This window comes from Microcebus murinus, chromosome 10, assembly GCF_040939455.1.
Source record: "Microcebus murinus isolate Inina chromosome 10, M.murinus_Inina_mat1.0, whole genome shotgun sequence".
NCBI classification, from domain to species: domain Eukaryota; kingdom Metazoa; phylum Chordata; class Mammalia; order Primates; family Cheirogaleidae; genus Microcebus; species Microcebus murinus.
Window position 1 is genome coordinate 27,395,811 of NC_134113.1, and position 25,397 is coordinate 27,421,207.

At 37.1% G+C, this 25,397-nt stretch overlaps 1 non-coding gene across 1 annotated transcript in view; it reads left to right on the top strand.

Annotated features, from left to right (window-relative positions):
* The first annotated feature begins 254 nt into the window (after nucleotides 1–254).
* Nucleotides 255–25,397, top strand: part of LOC105877104 (uncharacterized) — a 35,906-nt gene continuing 10,763 nt past the window's right edge. The window contains exons 1-2 of the transcript XR_012921321.1: nucleotides 255–730; nucleotides 15,495–15,619. This is a non-coding gene — a transcript (uncharacterized LOC105877104). The remainder of the gene's footprint in view (nucleotides 731–15,494; nucleotides 15,620–25,397) is intronic.

Below are 25,397 nucleotides of genomic sequence, written 5' to 3' on the forward strand. Positions count from 1 at the left end.
TATTGTGTTTTTTGTTTTGTTTTGTTTTTGTTTTTGAGAATATCACTCTATTGCTCTGGTTAGAATGCCGTGGTGTAGCCCAGTTCACAGCAACCTCAAACTCCTGGGCTCAAGCAATCCTTTTGCCTCAGTCTCCCGAGTAGCTGGGACTACAGGCATGTGCTACCATGCCTGGCTAATTTTTTTCTATATATTTTTAGTTGTCCAGCTAATTTCTTCCTATTTTTTTTTTTTTTTTTTTTTTTTTTAGTAGAGACGGGGTCTTGCTCTTGCTCAGGCTGGTCTCGAACTCCTGAGCTCAAGAGATCCTCCCGCCTCGGCTTTCCAGAGTGCTAGGATTACAGGCGTGAGCCACTGCGCCCGGCCATGTAATATTGTTAAGTATAGTCATTGTACAGTGCTTACAACTGTGGTTCCCAAGCCCTCCACCAGAAACCGGACCACGCAGCAGAAGGAGAGCGGCAAGCAAAGCCTCACCTGCACCCACAGCCACTCCCTGTCGCTCACCTCACTGCCCCCCATCAGATCGGTAGTGACACCGGATCCTCATAGGAGCACAAACCCCACTGCAAACTGCGCTTGTGAGGGATCCAGGTTGCACGCTTCCCATGAGAATTCAACGCCTGCTGATCAGATGTGGAGCCCAGGTGGGGACGCGGCCGCCCCCACCCCACCCCAACGTCCATTGGAAAAACTGTCTTCCACGAAACCAGTCCCTGATGTCAAAAAGGTTGGGGACCACAGCTATGGAACATTAGAACTTATTCTTGCTATCTGTCTGTAATTTTGTATTCGTCAACAAATCTCTCCCTGTATCTCCCTCCTGCTACCCTTCCCAGCCTCTAGTACCCTCTGTCCTACTTTTTACCTTTGTGAGATCAACTTTTTTTAGCTTCCACATATGAGAGAGAACAGGGGGTGTTTAACTTTCTGTGTCTGGCTCATTTCACTTAATATAATCTCCTCTAGTTCCATCCATGTTGCTGCAAATAATAGGGTTTTATTCTTTTTTATGGCTGAATAGTGTTCCATTGTGTGTATGTACTAATACCACTTTGTCCTTATCCATTCATCCGGTGTTGGATATCCACGTTGATTCCATGTCTTGGTGGTTGTGAATAGTGCTGCAATAAACAGTGGGGGTTCAGGTGTCTCTTCAATATATTGATTTTCTTTCCTTTGGATAAATGCCTGGTAATGGCACAGCTGGATCATATGGTAGCTCTATTTGTAGTTTTTTGAGGAACTCGTATTATTCTACAAAATGGCTGTACTAATTTAAATTCCCACCAACAGTGCATATGTTTCTTTTTCTTCACATCCTTGCCAATATTTATTTTTTTATCTTTTTGGTAGTAGCTTTTTGGTGAGATTATGTCTCATTGTGGTTTTGATTTGCATTTCCCTAATAATTACTGATATTGAGCATTCTTTTTTCATATATTTTTTGGCTATACATAGGTCTTTTTTTGAGAAATGTCTGTTTGGATCATTTGCCCAGTTTTTAATCAGATTTATTTATTTATTTATTGCTGTTGAGACATTTGAGTTCCTTGTATATTCAGGTTATTAATCTCCTGTTCAATGGATAGTTTGGAAATACTTTCTCCCATTCTGTAGGTTGTCTTTTTGTTCTGTTGATGGTTTCCTTTGCTGTGCAGGAGCTTTTTAGTTTAACATAATTACAACTCTGTTTGTTTATTTTTACTTTGTTGGCTGAAGTACTTCTATGTTTTCTTCTAGTAGTTTTATCATTTCGGGTCTTATATTAGGTCTTTGATCCATTTTTAGTTGATTTTTATATAGGTTGAGAGGTAGAGATCTAGTTTCATTCTTCAGTATTTAGATATCCAATTTTCCCAGCACCATTTATTAAAGAGATTATCCATTCCCCAGTGTATGTTCTTGGCACATTTGTCAAAAATCATTTGGCTGTAGATATGTGGATTAATTTCTGTATTCTCTATTCTGTTCCGTTTGTCCATGTTTCTGGTTTTATGCCAGTATCATGATGTTTTGATTACTACACCTTTGTAGTATATTTTAAAGTTTGGTAGTGTGATGCTTCTAGCTTTATTCTTTCTACTCAGGATTGCTTGGCTATTCTAGGTCTTTTGTGATTCCATACAAATTTTAGGATTTTTTTTTTTTGTTTCTGTGCAGAATGTCATTAGTGTTTTGATAGGAATTACATTGAATCTGTAGATTGCTTTAGGTATTATGGTCATTTTAATAATATTATTAATAATTTTTCTGAACCATGAATATGGATGTTTCCTATTTGTTTATATCCTCTTCAATTTCTTTCATTTCAATTTCAGTGTTTTGTAGCTTTCTTTGTAGAGATCTTTTATCTCCTTGGTTAAATTTATTCTTAGGTTGGTTATTTATTTATTTATTGCTACCTTAAATAAGGTGGCCCTCTTGATTTTTGTTCAGCTAGTTCATAGTTTGTGTATAGAAGTGCTAGTTATTTTTTCATATATTCTGCAACTTCACTGAATTCACTTATCAGTTTTAAGAGTTTTTTCATAGTTGTTAGACTTTTCTATATAAAAGATCATGTCATCTACAAACAGGGAAAATTAGACTTTCTCCTTTCTAATTTGTATGCCTTTTATTTCTTTTTTGTGCCTGATCGGTCTGGCTAGGATGTCCACTACTACGTTGAAAAAGAGTGGTAAGAGTGGACATCCTTTTCTTGTTCCAGTTTTGGAGGAAAAGCTTTCATCTTTTTCCCCGTTCAGTATGACGTTAGCTGTGAATTTGTCACATATGGTCTTTATTATGTTGCAGTACTTTTCTTCAATACCTAATTTATTAAGATTTTTATTACAAAGGGATGTTGAATTTTATCAAATGCTTTTTCTGCATCTATTGAGAAGATCATATCGGTTTTGTCCTTTATTCTGTTGATATGATGTATATTGTTTATTGATTTGCATATGTTGAGCCATCCTTGCACTCCTGAGATAAATCTCACTTGTTCATGGTATATTATCTTTTTGATGTGTTGTTGATTCTGTTTGTTAATATTTTGTTGAGGATTTCTGTATCCATGTTCATCAGGAACATTGGCCTTTTTTGCTGTATCCTTGTCTGATTTTGGTATTAGGATTATGCTGGCCTCATAAAGTGAGGTAAGCAGAATTCCCTCTGCTTCACTTTTTTTTTTTTTTTTTTTCGGAGTAGTTTGATAAGAATTGGTCTTTAGTTTTCTTCAAAGGTTTGGTCAAATTCAGTGGTGAAGTCACTGAGGTCTGGACTTTCTTTTTTAGGGACAATTTTTGTTACTGATTTAATCTTGTTACTTGCTATTGGTAGGTTCAGGTTTTTTGTTTCTTCTTGGTTCAAACTTAATAGGTTGTATGTGTCCAGGAATTTATCTATTTCCTGTAGGTTTTTTAATTTATTGACATAAGTATCCATAGAGTTTCTAATGATCCTTTGTATTTCTGTGGTATCTGTTCTGACATCTTATTTTTCATTTCTAATATTATATTTGAGTCTTCTCTCTTTTTTTCTTACTTAATTTGGCTAACATTTTGTTAATTTTATTTATTTTTTCAGAAAACCAACTTTTTGTTTTGTTGATCTTTTGTATTTTTTTGGTCTCAATATCATTTATTTCTGCTCTAATATTTATTGTTTCTTTTCTTCTAATTTTGAGGTTGGCTTGTTTTTGTTTTTCTAGTTTCTTGAGATGCATTATTAGGTTCATTATTTGAAATCTTTCTAGTTTTTTTATGTGGGTATTTATTGCTATAAAATGCCTCTTAATATTGCTTTTGCTGTGTCTTATAAGTTTTGCTATGTTATGTTTCTATTTTCATTTGTTTCAAGGAATTTTTAAAATTTAATGATTAATATCTTGCTTCATCTATTGGTCTTTCAGGAATAAATTGCTTAATTTCCATGTATTTGTATAGTTTCAAATGTTCCTCTTGTTATTGATTTCTATTTTTATTCCATTGGGGTCAGATAAGATATTCGGTATGATTTTGATTTTTTGAGATTTGTTTTTTGTTCTAACATATGACCACGCCTGAAGAATATTCCATGTGCTGATGAAAAGAATGTATATTCTTCAGCTGCTGGGTGGAAATGTTCTGTAAATGTTTGTTAGGTCCATTTGATCTATGGTGTAGTTTAAATCCTGTGTCTCTTTATTGATTTTCTGTCTAGATGATTTTTCCAATGCTGAGAGTGGGGTGTTGAATTTCTCAACTACTTTTGTATTGGAGTCTATCTCTTTCTTTAGATTTAATAATATTTGCTTAATATATCTGGGTGCTCTGGTGTTGTGTGACATTATATTTACAATTATTATATTCTCTTGCTGAATTAATCCCTTTATCATTATAAAATGTTCTTCATCTCTTTTTACTGCTTTTAACTCTAAATCTATCTGATATAAAATATAGCTAGTCTTGCTCACTTTTGGTTTCCATTTGAATGAGATATCTTTTTCCAGCCTTTCACTTTCAGCCTTTACAGATGAGATAAATTTCTTGTAGTCAGCATATATTTGGGTCTTGTTCCTATTATTTTGAAGCAAATATGAGGCATCAATTTCTTTTCCTCTATATATCTTTCAATATGTGTTTCTAAGAGAAAGGGATTCTTTAAAATAAAATAATCACATTATCTTCATCAAACCTAAAAACATTACCAATAATTCCTAATATCAAGAAATGTTCTTGCTATAAACTTGTAATGTAAAAAATAAAAGAAAAAAATAAAAAGAAAGGTACAGTAAGTATTTTCTTACCCTCAGTTGTCTTGCAATCTATTTTCTTTTTTAAACAGTTGCATCCAAATCTAAACAAGATCCACACCTTCTGATTGCTTGATGTGTCTTTAGGATCTCTTTTTATCTGTAGCTTCCTTCTTCATCTGTATTGTTTTTCTTAGAATTTTTGATTAAAGAAATGGGATTGCTTTCCCTGAAGATATTCTAACAATCTGAATTTTCAGAGATCAGACCAGATCGGGCCCGTTCAGGGTGGTGTGGCCGGAGACAGAATCTGAATTTTCTTAATTTCATTTTCTGAGGTTTTCTCAGACATATTTATCATCTTGTACTTTGTACTTCATATAAACTGACAGTTAAGGCTAGAGATTTTATCAGATGCTGTTTCCATGTTTTTGACAAACTACTTCATAAATATTGGTATATATTTCCTTAAGTGTAAATTTGCATGTGTGTAATGTTATCAACTACTAAAGACTTTTGCCTGGATCCATTAATTAATTAGTTATTTCAAAGTGGTGATATATTAATTGTATGATTTTTAAAAACACTTTATTTTATTTATTTTTTTTATTTTGGCATATTATGGGGGTAAAGATTTTAAGGTTTCAATAAATGCCCTTTCCCCCTCCCCCCACAAGTCTGAGTTTCCAGCATGACCATCCCCCAGATGGTGCACATTTCATTCATTATGTATATATATACCTGCCTCCCTCCCCGCTCCCCCCTGCCCAACACCCTATTACTGTAGTACCTAGGTGTCCACTTAGGTGCTACTCAGTTAATACCAGTTTGCTGGTGAGTATATGTGGTGCTTGTTTTTCCATTCTTGGGATACTTCACTTAGTAGTATGGGTTCCAGCTCTAACCAGGAAAATATAAGATGTGCTATATCACCATTGTTTCTTAGAGCTGAATAGTACTCCATGGTATACATATACCACATTTTATTAATCCATCCTTGGATTGATGGGCACTTGGGCTGTTTCCACAGCCTTGCAATTATGAATTGTGCTGCTATAGACATTCGAGTGCAGGTGTCTTTTTTGTAGAGTGTCATTGGATCTTTTGGGTAGATGCCCAGCAATGGGATGGCTGGATCAAATGGTAGATTCACTTGTATCGCTTTAAAGTATCTCCATATTGCTTTCCACAGAGGTTGAACTAGTTTTCAGTCCCACCAGCAGTGTAGGAGTGTTCCTCTCTCTCCACATTCATGCCAGCATTTGTTATTTGGAGACTTTTTGATAAAGGCCATTCTCACTTGAGTTAAGTGATATCTCATTGTGGTTTTGATTTGCATTTCCCTGATGATTAGAGATGAGGAGCAATTTTTCATATGTTTGTTGGCCATTCTTCTGTCTTCTTTAGAAAAGTTTCTGTTCAAGTCCTTTGCCCACTTTTTAATAGGGTTATTTGATTTTTTCTTGCTGATTTTCATGAGTTCTAAGTATATTCTAGTTATCAGCCCCTTATCGGATGCATAGGATGCAAAAATTTTCTTCCATTCTGTAGGTTGTCTGTTTACTTTCATGACTGTTTCTTTGGCTGTGCAGAAGCTTTTTAGTTTGTTCATGTCCTATTTATTTATTTTTGTTGCTGCTGTGATTGCCTTTGGGGACTTCTTCATAAACTCTTTGCCTAGGCCAATGTCTAGGAGAGTGTTTCCAATATTTTCCGCTAGAATTCTAATAGTTTCATACCTTAGGTTTAAGTCTGTTATCCAGCGTGAGTTGATTTTTGTGAGAGGTGAAAGGTGTGGGTCCTGTTTTAGCCTTCTACAGGTGGCTATCCAGTTTTCCCAGCACCATTTATTGAAAAGGGATTCTTTTCCCCAGTATATGTTTTTGAAAAGACTTTATTTTTTAGAGCAGTTTGTTTTAAAACACATTTTAGTGGAAAGTGGTCAAAATTCCCATATACCTCTTGTTCCCCCACACACATAGCCTCCCCCATTATCAATAACCCTCACCAGAGTTGGGTTACATTGGTTACAATTGAAGAGCCTACATTGACGCATCATGATCACCCAAAGTCCATCCTTTCATTAGAATTCACTTTTTGTGTTGTGCATTCTATGGGTTTTGACAGATGTATAAAGACATGTATCCACCAATGATTTCTTTTTCATTAACTGACCAAGATACTTCTATAAGAAAAAACTTCTATCCCCTCCTAATGAGATTACTGATCTGGATATCTAAAGTAAGGAAACACAAAATAAATGCTTTGTTCTTTTCCTTATCTACCAGATTACAGAATAATGAGTTAGTTCTCTCCTCTAAAGTGAACACAAATTATTTTTGTTATTATTGTTAATATCATCAAGAACTCACATATTTAAACATATTTTATGTGTTCCAATGCTTATTATGTATATATAGCTATATATGTATGTGCATATGTATGCATATACATACTGCATTTCCCTGAAATAAGACCTACCCATAAAATAAGCCCTAGCAGGATTTCTAAGCATTTGTGCAATATAAGCCCTACCCCGAAAATAAGACCTAGTGATGGGCATGGCTACGCAGCGTATCTGCACAACTCATGCATTTCTTCGTGGAGCAGTAAAGAAGACGAGCAGCCCTTCTCATCTGCCCCATGAGAGCTCTATTGCTTGACGTGAAAGATTGGGGCCAATGGTTCTAAAGGAAATAGAGTCACAAGAAATTCAGGATGGAATTCGGGGTTTGGAGAGTTATGATGATGTTCCAGAAGAAGACGACTTAAATATATTTGAATAAATGTAGATTGTTTTACCATACTTAAAAAATAACACATCCCCTGAAAATAAGCTGTTGGGTGTCTTCTTGAGGAAAAATAGCTATAAGACCCTATCTTATTTTCAGGGAAACATGGTATATGTATATTCACATATATATGCTAATGACTCCATAGTAAACTTCTAGGTCACCAATGTCTATATATCTACATTATTTTGCTGTCTTGATTTTAAGAAAGTAATTCTTTTTATTTTTTTCTAGGACTATTATAAAACAGCAAGACAATTCAAAATTTTATCTTAAAAACACTCTTTTCTACTACTGACTCTCATAAAGATTACTCTGAGTCTCTGAGGATGTAGAAAACCTTGCTTTATTGCTAGAAAAATAGAAGCAGCTATTTGTATAGACATAAGAACAGGAATGAAAGAAGGAATAAGGGAGAAAGGAAAGAGGAAGAAAAGAAAAAAGTAAGCAAATGAGTATTGAAAGATAAGCCAATTAATCAATGGGCTATTGCACAGTCTAGGAAAGTTATTGCAATTAATTTATTTATATGTGCTCATGTGACATCATTATTGAGAAGTGGTTAATCTTGAGGGCTTGAGATTCAGACTGCTTGGGTCAAATCTCTGGTTCTGATGCTTCCTGGTTGTATCAGTGTGGGCAAGTTACTTCTCTAGGCCTTATCTTCCTGCAGAGTACAACAGTGATAAAAAGCATAGGTTTGTAAGGGTAAAATAAATGAATACATATAAAATGCTTAGATTATCCACAGTAAATGCTTAATAATAATAAATATTAGTTGATTTTATTGTCATTGTTATGATGATGATGATGATGATGATGTGGTATAAATCTCTGGATGGCAAAGTAGTGTCTTTCTGGACATAGAGAAAGAGTAAAAATGATATTTGTTGAGTAACTACTATAAACAGGTACTGAACTAGTATCTGTTTCATATTATATAATTTTTTACAAATTTTAATGTTTCTAAAATCTATCATCATTACATATTATTTATTTTTAGCACAGTAACTGGCAAAGGGAAGGGGTACTATATACTTTTTTAATATGAATTAAGTGATATTGTTAGGTATGTTTGATGTATATTAGGTTTTGCTGTATCTGCAAAGAACTTCTATGAGACAAGAAAAGACACAGCCCTAGCAAATAATGGAACTTGGCAATTCTATAGGTAAAAGTTAGAGGAAAAATCCCAGTAAATGTGATCAAGTACGAGTAAATGTGATAGCAAGGCACTTGTGAATCACACAATTATACTATTGCCCATAGCAAATCCATATCAATCTTCACCAAAGTATTTTTTTTTTCATCTGCATAGGAAAAGAAAGAAAGAAAAGAGGAACAATTTCCAAATCACTCCTCCAACTAGGGAAATGATTTTAATTACCAATTCATCTGTTGGCAGACTCTTCTGGCAGATGTACCTGCAACTTGGAAAGATAACAAATGAACCAGTTCCTTGCTCCAGAGTTGACACCGATAGTGCTTACTGCATTTGCTCTCGGAAAAGAATCCCGGGCAACAATACATCTGGCACTCTGCTCGAGGAATTTGTCATGTCATTGACATGTTCAGCCTCCATTGTCCATACCACCCCGACAGCAGGTCCTTTATATTTCAAAGAAATTGCAGTCTGAATTAATATAATTAGAATGTAACTGCTATGCTCTGCACAAACTCCTTATTTCCAGGAGTACAGATCTGATAGCATGTCTGTGCTTAAAATCTTTCCAGTGATGGCTAGGGGGGAGCAAGCAGATAATAAAATGACAGCACATACACCATTTAATCAGCTTTTAAAAGTATTAACTAATGGAAATATAGGAGAAGAAAACTGTCCTATCCTTAGCATGTCTAAATAGGAATAGCTTTCAAGTTTACTAGCCTATATAGCACTTTTATAAAATATGTACTGTAGAGTATCTGAATTAAGAGAAAGAAATGAAATAGGAAAGTTTACATACTTTTCAAAAGATATGCAATAAAGTATGAAGTAGAGTGACTAATTCACAGACTGAATTACAGAAGTGAGAGGTGGTTAGATAACATCAGTAAATCTTCCTTGCTTCACTTTGAATAGTTGATGTCATTAACCAAGCCATTGTCATCAAGTTAATAACTTGGGTGCTAGATTCTTGAATTTCATTCCTGGTTATGTTTCTGTTTCTGCAAATACTTGATTAGGGATATAGTGAAAGCTGAAATCATCATCTTTCTTTTAAAAATAAGATTAATTCACATTCTCTCAAATAAGTTAAGCTTCTCATTTGGAATGACTCATTTGAGGAGAATATTGGCCTGACATGTCAATGTGTAGGCTGGTGCTTATGGTGTCTCCTTTGATGAATATAAAGTTTGTCCTTGTGTATGTTACAGACTGTGTTCTCCCAAATTTTTATATATTGAAGCCCTAACTCCTAATATAATGGGATTTGGAGGTGGGGCCCGTGGAAGATAATTGAATTTAGATGAATCCTTGAGGGTGGGGCTCCCATGATGGGATTGGTGGTCTATAAGAAGCGGAAGAGACCAGAGTGCTTTCCCTTTCCTCCTCCTCTCCCCACTCCACCCCCTCACCCCAACCCCACCGTGGCCTTGTGAGGACACAGTGAGAACGGGTTGTTTGCAAGCCAGGAAGAGAGACTTCAGTGAGGAACTGAATCAACTGGCACCTTAATGTTGGATTTTCCAACCTTGAGAACACTGGGAAATAAATGTCTGTTGCTTAGGCCACCCAGTCTATAGTATTTTATTGGGCAGTCCAACCTGACTAAGCACATATGTGCAAGTTGATTTAATGAGTATTGAGAAGAGATACTGTTTTACATTTTTAAAATGTTCATAGCAGCATCTATTGATTTTCATCTGTGTCAGAAACTGCTATACTAGAACTACAGAGAATGGGCAGGTTGGTGCAAGAATAGGGGCAAGGTTGTGCATGAGAGAGATGGTTTCAGACATGAATTCCAGTGGCCCTCTTAATTTTAAGCCAAGTACACTTTATAAACCAAATGCATTATGTTAAACAGCTGCAGCCTTTGTTTCTCCTTATAAAAGTTGGGTATGCCTTCCAGTTAGCATCTTGAACAAGTCAGGAATGATTCCTGGCCTCCGCAATGTCCTGTGGACTATCTTCCTTGTCTCCTTCAGCCTGGGGAAACTGCCCACCATTTTCCATTAACTAGCCCAGTGTTTTTCAGAATTGTGTGTTTCAGAGTCACATGTGTGTATGTGTGTGTGTGGTGGTCAGAGTGGAGGAGTCAGAGAATCAGAGAAGGACTTTTAAAAATGCCGATGTCTGAATTTCCCCCAGAACCACTAAATCATCACTTTCAGCTGGTGGTGCCCAAATTACATATGTTGAAAACCACTCCAAGTGCTTCTGATGTATACCAAACTTGACACCTAGGGACCAATGTTCTCTTTCACTGATGAAAATATTCAGGTTTACTTCCTAGGAAGATCTTTCTATAGGTGATGTGTGTGATTCAATTCAAGACATTTGGGGCTACAGGTTTTGAGGGGCATATCAGAATACTTGCTGGGCTTCCCTGCCCCTCATTGCACACCTTTCCCTTCCTTTTTGCTATGGGTTGTTTAGTTCCCCAGTTCTGCATGTCTGGTCTAGAAAGAAAAATTGTCATCTCACAGTTTCAGGAAATTTATTTTGCAAATGAAGGCATAGAGATTTATATTCTAATGTGAAAAAATCCTTTAAGAGAGTAAATTATTGTCCTTCCTTTCAATATATTTGCATTATTATTCTGGATGTTTAATAATAGGATTATATGTTATAAACACATGTTTAGAAATCCAAATACATGCACAGATGGAATATATCAAGCTTGCTGGAAAGGTCCATCCCCCAAACACAGACACACAAGGGATTTTGCCTCTGTTTTCTCTAAGGAACATGAATGTCAGACTTGAACAAAGGAGGCTTAGGGAATTCTTGTCACTAGTCTCCTAGCTCCCACCAAATGTTAGCTCTGATGTTGTCTTTTTTTTTTTTTTTTTTTTAGTGGCCTTCAGAGAATTCTCAGGGGGGTAAGTAGAAAGTAGACTGAGGATGAAGTCGAATTTCTATACACTATTTGACCAATTGATTGTTGGATAAACTAATCATGCAGAGAACAGCTGGGATTTATCCATGAGAGGTAATAGTCATTCCCAGAACCCAGCCTTCCGCATAACACCTAAGAGGACTTTATTCTGAGTTTTACAGAATAAATTGATTGGTAAATCAACTGGGTATAGGAAACATATAACAATTACAGAAGAACATCCTCCTGGAAGAAAATATGGGGGAAAAGATGAATGTAGGGGTAAAAAAGAAGAGAGAAAGTATGAGCTACAGTGCTGATTTTAGAATCAGAGACATGTGGATTAGAATCCAGCCTTATGGGTTATGTGCTTTTGGGTAAACCTGTCTTCTTATCTGTAAAATGGGAATAATATTTCTCTTACACTACTATGGTAAGGGTTTGGTAAAGTACATTCTTTAAAAGCACTTAGCAAAATGCCTGGTATAGAATAGCTATTAACACAATACATCTGAGATAACGGCATTGTTACTTCTGGTAGCTGAGTGCGGTGGTTACTAAGTACATTCTTTCTCGGCAAGCAGACTTTGAACTCCTTTTGCTTTTAGGTAGAATTACTACTATTGGCATTTCTAGCATTAAACCTACATAATATTTTTAGGAATTTGTTGAGATCTCTTAAATTAATACTATTATTATCAAAAAATAAGTTTCACTTAGCCTGTTTTCATGATTTATTAACTGAAATCCTGTAATCCTTGCCGTAAGCTTACAAACATTCTTCTTAGTTTCTAAGAATAATTAAAAAATCCTCAGTAACAATTGATGTTCACAAGAAAGTAAGAAATATTTGCAGCAATGTTTCATTTTACCATATTTTTTTTCTTTCCTGAAAAACGAATGAAGAATGGTGGTTTTATATGTAAAACACTAGTTAGCCTTTATATGGATGACATTTTCCTAAAAGCCTAGAAATATTTCACATTTGCAGAAAAACACCCTGTTCCTATGTTGGATCTGATTAAAATTCAAATCTATATTAACATCTCATTACTTTTTGAAAAAAGCGAATGCCACGCTTAATGGAAAATGCTCAGTGCCTGCCAGTTCTGCCTTGCAGGTTCCCTAGCAAGGCCGTCCTGGGACCCAGGAGGGCTGGACCACAGCTACATCCTTGTTAAAACAGTCACCCAGTGTGAAAGCTGGCCCTTAGTTTTTCCTTCCTTTTACCTCTCCCATCCCTAGATTGTTTCAGCTGCCAATCCCTTAATATTTTCTCTGAACTAAGGGAAAGGGAAGGGCAAAAATGACTTTGAAAGAATAACATTTCTTTTTATGGACTTAAATAGAACACTCAACACAAAACATCCTGTGTTTTCTTTTCACTGATGACACACTGACTGTAGGAATGAGTGAACTAAAAAGTAGACTTTATATTTAAATGGAGATTGTTTCCGTTGTATACTGTTTGATTGAGGGAAAGTTGTTTAACTATTTTAAATTGCAACCTTCCCTCTTGCCCTAGATATTCCAGATCTCCTTAGCCTCCTACTGTGCCTTTTCTTTTCTCCATTGTTTGTATCACATTATAATATGTGTTTATCATGTGTTTGGCTTATTCTCTGACTTTTCTGGTCCTAATGGGAGTCCATGAGAGCAAGTATCCTTGTCTATTTTGCTCACTATTGGATCCCCTGATCTAAAAAGAGTGCCTGGCACAGAGTAGGCACTCAATAAATATTTGCAGCATGAATAAATGAACTAGTTTCTTCCTCAGTGTTTTTTCCCATATAGTTATGGAGGAAAAAACTGATAAAAATATGGCACAAAAACATTCTATAGATATATGTTTATACCTAGTAGGTATATTTGAAAGTATAGCTCTATTTGGTGATTACATATCTTAGTTGATAAAGAAGAGATAAAAGAATTGGATGAAAGAGAAACATCTCCTTGTTACTCTCTATTCTCTTTCTCTGCTTTATTTTTCTTAAAAAACCTGACTCCCACACAACCAACATAACATATATTTCTTTTTTTCTAATTATTTATTATTTCAGAATATTACAGGGTTACAAATGCTTTGGTTACATAAATTGCCTTTGCACCACCCAAAAAGCATGCCCACATCCCAGACAACATGCACTGTTTCCATTAGGTATGGATTTACCCATCCCCTCCTTCACCTCCCACCTGCCCAACACCCTATGAATGTTGCTTCCCATATGTGCACATCAGTACCAGTTTAATGGTGCACATTAGTACCAGTTTAATGGTGAGTACATGCAGTGTTTGTTTTTCCATTCTTGTGATACTTCACTTAGAAGAATGGACTACAGCTTGATCCAGGATAATGCTATAGGTAGTTCATCATTTTTTATGGATGAGTAGTACTCCATTGTATACATATGCCACATTTTATTAATCCACTCATGTATTGATGGGCACTTGGGTTATTTCCACATCTTTGCAATTGTGAATTGTGCTGCTATAAACATTAAAGTGCAGATGTACCCCAAATGATCTACAGATTCAATGCAATCCCTATTAAAATACCAACATCATGTTTCACAGATCTAGAAAAAATAATTCTTTGCTTCTTATGGAACCAGAGAAGACCCCTGTAGAGCTAAAGCAAACTCAAGCAAAAAGAACAATTTGGGAGGCATCAATTTACCAGACTTCAAGCTATACTACAAGGCTATAGTAACTAAAACAGTATAGTATTAGCGCAAGAACAGAGAAATAGACCTATGGAACAGAACTGAGAATCCAGGTATAAAACCATATTCATATAGCCATCTGATCTTTGACAAGAAGATAAAAACATACACTGGGGAAAATAATCCGTATTCAATAAATGGTGCTGGGAAAATTGGATAGCCACATGTAGAAGACTGAAACAGGATTTGCACCTTTCACTTCTCACAAAAATCAACTCACGGTGGATAACAGATTTAAACCTAAGGCGTGAAACCATAAGAATTCTAGAAGAAAATGTTGGGAAAACTCTTATAGATATTGGCCTAGGCAAAGAATTTATGAAGAAGACCCCAAAAGTAATCACAGCAACAACAAAAATAAATGAATCCTGATCAAATTAAAAAGATCTGCACACTCAAAGAAACTATCACTAGAGAGAACAGATAATCTACAGAATGGGAGAAAATATATATTTCTTTGTTTATTGTTTACCTCCTCTTGCTAGAATATAAGTTTTGTAAGAACAGGATCTTATGTGTTTTGTTCACTGCTTTAGGCTCATTGCTTAGACTAGTGTCTGACACAGAGTAAGCACTCAACACATATTTGGTTGAATAAGTGAATGTTTGTATTAGTATTAATATGTTTTTGCCTGACCTTGACTTCACATGGACCCTTCAGAGGGACTGTTCACTAAGACCTTGGTACTGCTGAGGTCGATGATGGGTGGAAAAATGAGAAAGGGAAGAAGATGAACAAGATGACACTAATATTTTAAGATTCTTATTCATAGTGAAAAATATACCCCACTTGTTCGATATTTATGGTATTATATTAGCCTAAGGAGTGTAGTTTGGATCCTGGAACATCACCTATTTTCAGAATAAACTGAAATAATGTCTTAATTTCTTGATGTCACATTTTTATTATCTGTAAAATTAAAACAGTGTTACCTAACTCATGGGTATAGTGGGTAAATAGGGAGGATTGACATGTTGTAGCTGGTCAGTAAATGTTAGCTACAATCATCATCAACATCATCATCCAAGGTTCCTAAATCACAGCTTGTGGGCTAAATCCAACCTGTGGTCTGTTTTTATAAAGTTTTATTGAACATAACCCATTCATTTTTTTTTTATTGCCTGTGTTTGCTTTCATACTGCAATAACAAAATTGAGTTGTTATAAGAGGCTATATGGCTTGCAAAGCCTAAAATATTAACCCCCTGGTTCTTTACAGAGACGGTTTGTGAACCTTCATGTAGAATCTGATCTACCAGCAATATAACTAAATGCATGGTCCAGCAAAGTGTGGTCCATGGACCAGTTTGATCCACAAACTGCTTGTTACTGGTTCACGACAAGGTAAGTACAGAACTAAGAGTAAGTTTTTAGATACATCTATAAAAATTTGATGTGCTGTTGGCATCTAAGCGAATGATTTGGGGTTTATACAAAAGTGTTGTTTCATGACAGATTGGAAATAAAAATAAAGCCTGCCCTTTCCCACTGGAATAGAATCTGATGTTTCTGTAATGGGATTCTGTTGTATTGGTAACTTACACATATTCATGTGGTTTCAGATGGAAACATCTGGGGGCCCATCAGGTGGGAGTGACAAGCATGTCCTGAGATTGCAAGTGACCTGGGAAGGTTGATGAGCAAGCACATTAATAACGTCATGCAAATGGATTTTATATGCAGATGGATGGGCCAGCCACAGTTCACTTATCAGCTAATACAGTTGTAATGTGTTGCTTCATATCTGAGAGAAGGCAGCCGCCTTAGGATATTAAGTGGGTCTCACGTACTTACATAAATGAATTCTCTTTTGAGGTAAATGTATTTTAAGTTGATAAGTCATCTTCTCTGAATAGTAAGCCAACAACTTTCCTGGAAATCTAGCAAAACAACAGTTCTATGACCAGCCTTATGTTTTGTTGCATGTGTGCGTAAAAAAAAAAAAAAATGCAGATTGACTTTTTCCTTTTCTGTTTTAGAATCAGTTCCAAACAGTAAAGCCTGCCAGAAAAAACAGACAAACTCTCAGGAACAACAATGCCCATTATGTGTGGGGTAGAAGCTGCCAGACTTTGATTACTGGCCAGACATTAACCCCTTTGGTGTCTTATGGGGGAAATGCCAAGTCTGAAACCAGACATTTCCAGGATTTTACAGTCACTTATGGTGTGAGACCAGGTGATTTATAATGACTTGTGCAAAAAAGGACTATTGGGAGAAGGAAGTACAAGTTAAAGGCCACATCTCCTACTTCCTGAATTCTGCTGTGACTCATTCTGGCAAGTGAACACAGACTCGATTACCTCTGCTTTTCCCCTTGAGGGTCTGACTGGTCATGGGTGACAAGCACCCTGCTCTTGCCACCTGCCCCCCACCTGTGTTTCTGCCTTGATGGCAGAAGGAGATGGCAAATTCGGCACTCACAGAGGAAAACTTTTGGGTTCCCTGAGGTCCCCATTTACAGTAAAGCTGCTAGAAAGAAGAATCTCTGCAAATTCTTTTGTGATCAGTTTCTTCCTCTCTCATATACCCTGTAAGTCGACAGACTGTAAGTCGACAGATTGTCTTGCATTTTGAGAGCTCATCTAAGCAGAGAGTAATGCAATTTATAGTGGGAGGATGATAGTGTATGTATATGTACTGTCATATGTTTGTATATACAGCATGTGCCTATGTACTGTATATATGTGTGTACATTTCATTTGTTCTTTTACTGTCCTCTTCAATATACATTTATTGGTAGTCTACTGTGGGAGAGGCTGAGGATATCAAGTTCATGATAATTAACTATTAATATAATTATAGCTACCATTTATCAAGAGCTTATTGCATGTCTGCAGTGTGATAAAGATTTTACATACGTATACTTTAATTCACTTAATCCTTTAAGAAAACTTCATGAAAATAGCCCCATTTTATATCTTAATAAACTGAGTCCCAGAAAACCCAAGGGCATGCAGCTAGTTACCGTCAGAGCTAGAATTCATGCCCAGAGCTGTCTGATGCAAACCCCATTTCCTTACTCATTTTGTAAATTGTCTTTCCAAAGATGAATAAACAAATAAAAAGGCATTTACCTACTTTCTTGGGATTCATATTGTGGTTGGCAAGAAAGGCATGTGATGTGGAATGAAAAAGGCTATAATACAGCTATGTACAAAATACCATGATTAACTCATTCTGTTGGAGGGTGGGAGAGGGTAGAGGAGGTCTAGAGAAAGTCATACTTGACTATGTCCCTGGGCAATGGGACATGCACTGAGCAAAGAGAGAGAAGGAGGAGGAAGACAGGGAAAAAGAGAGAGAGAAAGAGAAGGAGGGAGGGAGAGATCTTTTAGCTGGGCATGCCTTGTTGTGTAGGAAGAGACCTGGGGTTGTTCACATGCAGAGACATCTGGCTCACAGAGTAATCCTATCATACAAAATGGAGAAACCAGTCAGTGGAAAACTCCTGAAGGTTGTTTCTCCACTCACCACGTCCATATATTTTCCCTCTTTGTTCTCCTTTGGCCATTGCCATGCCTTACTGAAAGGGCACAGAGGGACAAAGTGAGCTCAGCCTGGGTAAACTGGAGGTGATGATGACTTCTGGGGAAGTCACAGGAAAGAGAGGCAAAGGCAACCCTGACCCTCTGCTCACTGCAATGGTGCAACCCTTACGGCACAATTGTTTCAGAGATGAAGGGGTCTATTCTCTCTGGAAATGAACATGCAAATTTTGGCTGCAGTTTTACACTGCATGGAGGGTAAAAGGAATTGCCCTATTTATTTCTGTTCTATTGTTTACTTCACCCTGAAGGCCATGGATGTCTAGTTCTTTCCCCGAAATAGGTGGACAGATAATGAAAGAAAAGTAGCATCCACAGAGACCCCTATGTGAAGATGACAGTGATGAAGAAAATGGTAGATCTGAAGGCTGGTAAATAAAGTGACCACATGTTCAGTTAAGGGAGATCTTTCCCCAGGAGAACAATCTGGTGCAAAGGAAAGGAGAACAATGACGTTTTTGCCGGGCTACTGCTAAGCCTTTGGCTTTTCTGTTCAGGACAAATGAAAAGCAGTGAACATAGATGTGACCTTCATTGTTGGCAACTGCTAGGTCACAATTCTTGGGGTTTCACTTTGAGAAATGGAGACCTACTTTTCAAAATTTAGGGGTTAGGATTTCAGACCGGAATGATTACTGAACTATTCATTTGCAGTAATTCTGGGTTTTGTGCATATTTTAAAAAGGAATACTGGGCTTTCCTATATTCATTACAAAGTCCTCCCAGGCTTCAAATCTTCCTATGAAATGCCTCTTCTCTAGTCCTTTTAAGTATATCTCGTGACTGAATATGATTATGGGATATTTATGTGCATCCTTGCCTATTGTATCAAAAGATCAGGGGGAAAATGCCCATCATTAAAGCCCCAAAGTGATTGGGTTGGCATGAGGAACAGGGATGGGGCTGGCTTGGGAGAGAGGATCTGACACTGAGATTTCATGAAATCCAGAACAATAGGACAGCTGCTCTTCCATAAACAGATTATTATTATTATTTCTACCTAGACAGCTTGATAGCAGCCATTATCTTCTTTCTGGGTGTCTTATCAAGTTCCGGCTGTGTGCAGCATGGGTGATAAGGAATGAGAAATGTCACCCATGGGATTGCCAAGGATTATTTCTATGCACTGCTGTTCAGCAACAGCCAATCCCTCGGAACTGAGAAGTGGTCCTATTGTTCCCGCCGGGCAGCTGCAATTCTAACTGCACCAAGAGAGCAGGAAAAGGATGTGGTCACCATTGTGTGCAAGATTGAAATTTCATTACTCTCAGCTAAAGTTCAAGCAGTCTTGATTTTTGAAAAGCAGAATCATCACGGCATATCTTTGAAGACAAGGAAAGAAAAGAAGAATGAAATGAGTTCAGAGCTTTTCAGAAGTATGAGGGAGTGGGGAAAAAAGAAAGGTGTAGGACTTTCAAATACTGGAACTTAAAATGCCAGGCATAGAAGCCTCAGAGGAATTGAGAAGCATCATATAACCATGACTTGGGATCCAATTGCTTAATGTAAAGACTCCAACTCACATTAGTCATCTGAAAATCATTAATTTACTGGCTTTCTGTTTAATTTTCTGGTTCATGCTGAGTTTGTGAATGAAAATAATCTGTTGATATTGAACATTTTTCCTTTTCTCCTCAATGAAAAATATAAACGTTTTATTATGGGTGTAGATGTGCCAGCTCTACATATTTCAGAAAAAAAAATACAATCTCTTTGTATTTCTGTGCTAGCAACCTTTTATCTTCCTAGAGATAAGACTGCATTAGAAAAAATGAAAACTAAAGTGTATGACTAACATGCACTGTATTCACAGAGAATTCCCCCCAAAGTGTTCTGAGTGCTTTTGTCTTCTTTATACACAGTTTTAGGGTCGTGCTGATATTATAATGTAGGCTGCTTGGAAGTGAGCCAAATCAAATTTTTCCAACATTTGAAATCACTATTCTGAAATTGGAATTTCAAATGAATCAAGTACTTTGCTCTTAAAGCAATGATTTCAGAAATGAGATCCTCGTCATGGAATTATTAAGAGGGGGAGTGGGAGGAGGTTGGGAAGATAAGGAGCAAAGAGAGGGCAGAAAGGGAGAAAAGGACGTGGGAACAGAGAAAGGGGCTTTGTGAGCTCCAGGAGGGCAAGGACCTGCTATCTCTGTTTCTACAACACCGCGCAAGGGGTGAGCGCTCAGGAGGTTTTTGTTAAATGAATTAGTGAGAGATGTGTAGAAGAAATGGTTTCGGTGTTAAGATATACAAAGGAACATTTTCCTAACTAAACAGATTATTTTACTTTTTCAGCTCTTAAACATTCATTAGGAAGCCTAGAAATTCTCCAACTTTAATGCACATATGAATTATCTGGGGGTCTTGTTAAAAACCCAGATTCTGATTTAGTAGGCACAGGATAGGGTCTGAGATTCTGCATTTCTGTCAAGCTCCCAGGGGGTCTGATACTGATGCTGCTGGTTCATGGAATATTCTCAGAGTAGCAATATGCTAGAGTAACCCGCGGGGGCTGGGCTGGGAGTCATGAGCTCTGAGTTCCAGTCTCTGACGTTAATCATGTATACTTCTAAACTCGGTGGTTGGCTTTCCTAGCCTCAGTCTCCCCATATATCTAATGGGTGTGTTGTACCTACACACGTTCTCAAGTTCTTAGAGCCTTAATATTTTAAAATTAAAGAAGAAAAGAAGAGCCTAGAGAATGCCCAGTGTAACTCTGTCATTTGAAATCCCAGGGAGGCACAATCACTCCCTTCCAGGTTGTACAGGTAATTTGATATAACCGAATTATGCTCCAGCTGATTTTCTGATTTCTAGTATAGTAATTTTTTCCACTATCTTTTCTTTTATTATTATCTTTGTGGAATACCTACAATTTCCCTGATACAATGCTAAGTACTGGGAATATGAAGATGAGTAAATTATTACCATTTATTATGAAATCCCTTGCTTGCTTAACATGCTGTAAGATGTAAGATGACAACCAACTAAGCCATGCAAATGTATAATATGTGGATAGATATGCTAGGCTTCCTTCTTATAATAATATGACATGATAATAGCTGCAGTAGAATGCTTACAGAGGTGATCTCAATTCTCCAAGTCTTTCCATATCCATATATTCCCTTAACATATTGGAAGGTGAAGTTTCTTTCCTCAGCCCTTTACTCTGGGCTAATTCTGTGACTTGCTTTGGCCACTAGAATGCATTTGGAAGAATAATATGCTGGCTCTAAGCCCAAGACTCACGAGGCCTTGCCCACTTTTGTTTCCTCTCTCAAACTCCTTCTGCTGCCATAAGAAGAGGCCTGGAATAGCCTCCTGGAGGATGAAGGATCACAAGAAGTGACCAATTGTCCCAGCTGAGGCCAACCCAGAGCAGCCTACAGCTAGCCATCCCCAAATAAGTGTGAAAGTCCAACCAAAAGCCACAGAGTGGCTAGCCCAATCCATAGCTGGCCACAGATGCACTGCCCAGCTGAACCACAAACTTGTGAGCAATAATAAATGCTTATTAGAGCCACTTAGTTTTGGGGTGCTTTGTTATACAGCATAGCTTAATTGGTATCCTGGCCTTTTGGGCACAAAGCTTTAATCAAATAAATGGTTCTAGTTTGGGTTCTCCCTGGAAGATAGTAGATGAGACATTGTGGGGGTGGCATAGGCTTTGCTACCTCTTCCATATTTTTGAGCTGTGTCTCACTCACAAGAGAGGAGGATTAATTTTTATTTTAGTGATAAAAGAAAAATGTGCACAATAAAGGGAGGAAATAATAAGTTTAGAGAATAAAGCTCAAGGTAACATACATGCATATTCCTTTTCTAAAGAAGCATAAAAGACAAGAGCCAAGTTCTGAGATCACAAAGGAAAAAGAACATTTTAGTCCTGGTTTTGTCATGTGTGTATGTTTCTTGAGCTTCAGTCTTATTCTTGGTACATAGATATAACTATGGCTGCCTGCATTCCTTCAAAAATGGTTTGAGAATGAACAGATGTAGTAAATATAAAAATATTCTGTAAAATCTTAAGTGGTATACAAATATTATCTCTTTTGAACATTAGGCTATATTTTATTTTTATATAATAGCATCTAGTATTTATCTAGAAATCATAACTCCCTTTATCAGTATAGTAATAGCTACTCTATATACATTTAACAGTTTTCAAATTGCTTTTATATAAATTATTTCACTTTTATTCTTCAATATGTCTTGAAAAATGTATTTTTATTTTCTCATTTTGCAGTCACAGAAACTTTGCTGTCTTTTACATAGTGGAATTTATAAAGCTGAGATCACGGACAGGTTTTGCAAAACTAAGAGCCCTATTGTGTTGGAGGTTTCTTTTTCTTTGTTTTTTTTTGTTTGTTTTTGAAGAGTCAAACTTAGTGAATAAATCAGACCTTCATCTTTTAGTCTCTAGCATAAGCCCAAGCTAGTATTACAAATTTTAATTTATTCCAATTCTTTTCATAACAGCTATTGTCTATGAGGTATATTCTTTTTCTCCCCAAGACATTTTTAAAATGAGAAAAAAATAATGGTTACTCTGAAATTGCATCTTGGCCTGCTATTTATATTCTTAAGCAATTGGATTGTCTATGTGATGATGTTAATGGACTAAACATATAATTAAGTTATTGTCACCAGAGGCTTGAGCCAAGAATTTTTATTTTTATGAGTATGCAGTTGCCTTGGCTGATGACGTAGAGGTTAGTTAGGAACAGGCAGTTTTTATCTGAAATATGTACAGTGGCCTAAATGTCTGAGGAATATTGCCTGGCCCCTGACCAATGATTTAAGCTTCATCCAGTGGTTAAAATGAGTCTTGCAAGCAAAGCATTCCCTTTCTTGTACTTAATTTTAAGTGCCATACTTTTTTAAAGCAAATCTTGTAACCATCCCACTTGTATCACATTTTGATAGTGTGAAAGACAGTCGCTGTTGTGACAATATTAAAATATTTGTTGAGCACTTACTATATGAGAGCCAGCATTCTAAGTGTTTTACTTGATTTAACTCCTTTAATTTTCACAATAGTCCACTGAGATGAGATCTATTATTATCCCCACTCAATAGACAAGGAAACAGAGGCATAGAAAGATCAAATAAATTTCCCAAAGACAGACAACTAGTAAATGCTAGAGTTAGATTTTTAGCTCAGGGCATTTGAGTAGAAAATTTCTATACCACATTTATACAATATAGTATATTTCCTGTACAACTAGTCTTTCTTTAAGCAGATATCAAGGAAATTATACATATCAGTCAGCCATAGCAGTACGACAGCATCGAAAATTATGTTTTCACAAGCAGTCCAGGTACTGTGAACTTCCCTGAAGAAATCTATAATCAATGTCCAGGAAGCTATTTCCTTATGTACTAGACATATTGAAGGACATAAAAGAAGTAGAAGAGATCCTCCTTTTTAAAAGATCTGGAGATTTACAAGAGTAGATGATTTTTTAGGAGGTTGAGAGGATAGAGTTGGTTCTATACAATCTTAAGGTGACAGTGGAGAACCAATTGATAGTAGCTCTTGCAGTTACTTTATTTCAAGACATTGTCATCCAGATTTTAGCTGCATCTGTCAATTTTGTGCTGCTAGAAAAGAATACTTGAGACTAGGTGATTTATAAAAAATAGAAATTTATTTGTTATAGTTCTGATGGCTGGGAAGTCCAAGATTAAGGCACCGGTAGGTTTGATGTCAGGTGAGAGCCCAGTCTTCACTTTCAAGATGGCACCTTGAGTGTTGTGTCCTGTGTGTGCGTGTGTGTGTGTGTGTGCGTGTGTGTGTGTGTGTGTGTGTGTGTGTGTGTGTGTGTGTGTAGAGGGAGAAATGCTGTTTCTTATGTGGCAGAGTACAGAAGGGAGGAAACTCTCTACCCAAAGCCATTTTTATTGCAGCATGGCCTAAACAACCCCCATTAGGCTCTACCTCCCAGCACTATTGCATTGGGGATTAAGTTCCTAATACATGAGTTTTAGGAGAGACAAATATTCAAACTCTAGCAGTCTCCCTCCCCTTGAGACATGGGCATACTTGTCTATAACCACAATTTCTCAATTTGGTAAAGTTCTAGGCCACTTCACTTATCTCACAGGACTCACAGCCCTGTTGTCCACATCTCATGGTAGATAAGTGGCCTCTGTTTGTTTCCACATCCACTCAGATGTAGAAACCAACCCCTTCACAGATTTCCTCAAGAACTCCAATCCACATTGGTTATGAATTGAATTATGTGCCACAAAAATTAATATGGCGAGTTCCTAACTTCCAGTGCCTAAGAATATAACCTTCTTTGGAAATAAAGTTGTTTCAGATGTAAGTAGTTAAGATGAGGTCATACTGGGATAGTACAGGCTTCTAATCCAATACGACTATTGTCCTTTTATAAAAAGTAGAAATCTGGACACAGGCGTAGACACAGAGAGAATGACATGTGAAAATAAATACAGAGATCACATCAAGGAATACAAAAGATTGCCAGGAAACCACCAGAAGCTAGAATAGAGACATGAAACTGATTTTTCCCTCACCACCTTCAGAAGGAACCAACCTTGCCAAAACCTTGGTCTTAAACTTCTAGCCTCTAGACTGTGGCAATAATTTTTTATTGTTTAAGCCACTTTATTTGTGGCACTTTGTTATGGCAGCCCTAACAAGTAAATACAATATTAAACATTTCCCAACTTGGGTAGATTTTACTGAAGATATTTGGGGGGGATGCAGTCTTAGGAAGGAATAACATCGCACATCCCACAACATTCCCCCAATTAAATTGCTCCACCTCTCACCTCTTCCTTCACTCTCTTTCTTTTTCCTCTCCTCCATCCTCTCCTCTCTAAATACCCAGACTCAAATTTGTCCCACTGGTTTTTTTTTATTTTTCAGAGTAGCTTTTCCCTTTCTTTGAAGTTGTAGCAGCAACCAACATCCAGGCCCTGTAGCTCAGCTTCTCGTCCAGCCATAAATCAAACAACACATCTGACACAAACCGTCTGTTCACTTAGTGCCGAATGTTATGGTAAAAAGATTTTCTAGATGGCCCGGCCTCAAATCTTGGCTCTGCTATTTCCTGGCTACATGAACTCTAGGAAATTACTTCACTTCTTAAAAATGGGCATAATAATATTAATACTCTGTAGTATCTGCCTTAAATTCAGTGTTCCCCAAACAGGCTCTGAGGCAGACATTTGTGTATGGAGGGTTCACCAGGGAGGGCTCTTGGGACTAGCCCTGTGAGGGTGAGAGGAGCAGGATGGGGCAGAGGAGAAGTTGGGCTGCACTGCGGGTGCAACAGGGGCCCCAGCCCACGCACTGGGAACTGAGGAGCTGGATGGTCCTTCAGAGAGCAGTCCCCCTTAAAGGGGCTGAGCCTTTGTCCCCTCTCTCCCGGAACAACTAGTCATTGGAAGTAGGCTACCCACAGGGAGGGTGGTAACCTTGGGTGAGGCATTTTCCATTGGCTGAAAGTAAATTCTGGAGAACAACTTGGCTCTAAGTGGTTATTCCCCCAACACTGTCCTGGGTAGCTGGGGAAATGAGAGTCCTGACTCTGTAGTCAGTT